Genomic DNA, 693 nt, shown 5'->3' with positions numbered 1-693 from the left:
CAGCCCTCTCTCTGGCCGGGCTGGCACTCCCGTCCCTCCTCCTCCTCCTCCTCCTCCTCCGTCTCCTCCTCTCGCCCGCTGCTGACGCACTCGGCGGGGTGAGGGAGCGGCGGCAGCGGGCGAGTGTTCGCTTCGTCGCCCCGGTTGCAGTGCTCACCTCTCCTGCTTTTCCTTTCCAGGCGCTTCCTGCACAGGGCTGCTGAGCAGAGGGGAGAGAGGAGCGCTAGCGAAGTCCGGCACGGGGAAGTTGAAAGGCAACTTTTAATTTGAAGGAAGTTCGGCTCGCAAAGGAGACAGACGCTGGTGAGATCCTCGGGTCCGGGAGTTGCTCTGCCGAAGCGGCGGAGGGATCATAAAACGTTTTCAGCTTGAAGAGGCCTTGCTGCTGTCTCCCTCTCCTCTTGCCGTAAGCATCGCGTCTGGCTGGCAGCTGGGAAGAGGAAAAGTTGGCTGCTGTCATCTGCCACCTGATTTCCATGAGTGAGTAGCTCTCTGGCTCTGGATGATCCCGTTTTAGTTAAAAGGCGTGTTTGACTGCTGGTGAAGGGCCAGGGGCTGTGTTTTGGAAGCGAGCAGAAGGACTTGGATACAATAAGATCTAAAATATGGCTTTTGGGGATTTTTTTTTTTTAAAGGTGACACTCAAGTTTATAGTTAGTTTGTTGGTTGGTTTTGTGTTGTGTTTTGTTTTGT

At 55.0% G+C, this 693-nt stretch overlaps 1 protein-coding gene across 1 annotated transcript in view; it reads left to right on the top strand.

Moving 5' to 3' along the window:
• Positions 1-247: 247 nt before the first annotated feature.
• SGMS1 (sphingomyelin synthase 1) overlaps positions 248-693 on the top strand; it is a 36,928-nt gene continuing 36,482 nt past the window's right edge. Inside the window, exon 1 of the mRNA XM_009332765.1 lies at positions 248-480. The gene's annotated coding sequence lies outside the window, so the exon portion shown is untranslated. The remainder of the gene's footprint in view (positions 481-693) is intronic.

Source organism: Pygoscelis adeliae, unplaced genomic scaffold (genome assembly GCF_000699105.1).
Source record: "Pygoscelis adeliae isolate BGI_AS28 unplaced genomic scaffold, ASM69910v1 Scaffold139, whole genome shotgun sequence".
NCBI lineage: Eukaryota > Metazoa > Chordata > Aves > Sphenisciformes > Spheniscidae > Pygoscelis > Pygoscelis adeliae.
Note: the sequence above shows the minus strand (reverse complement) of the source record. Positions and strands in the feature narration are given on the sequence as shown.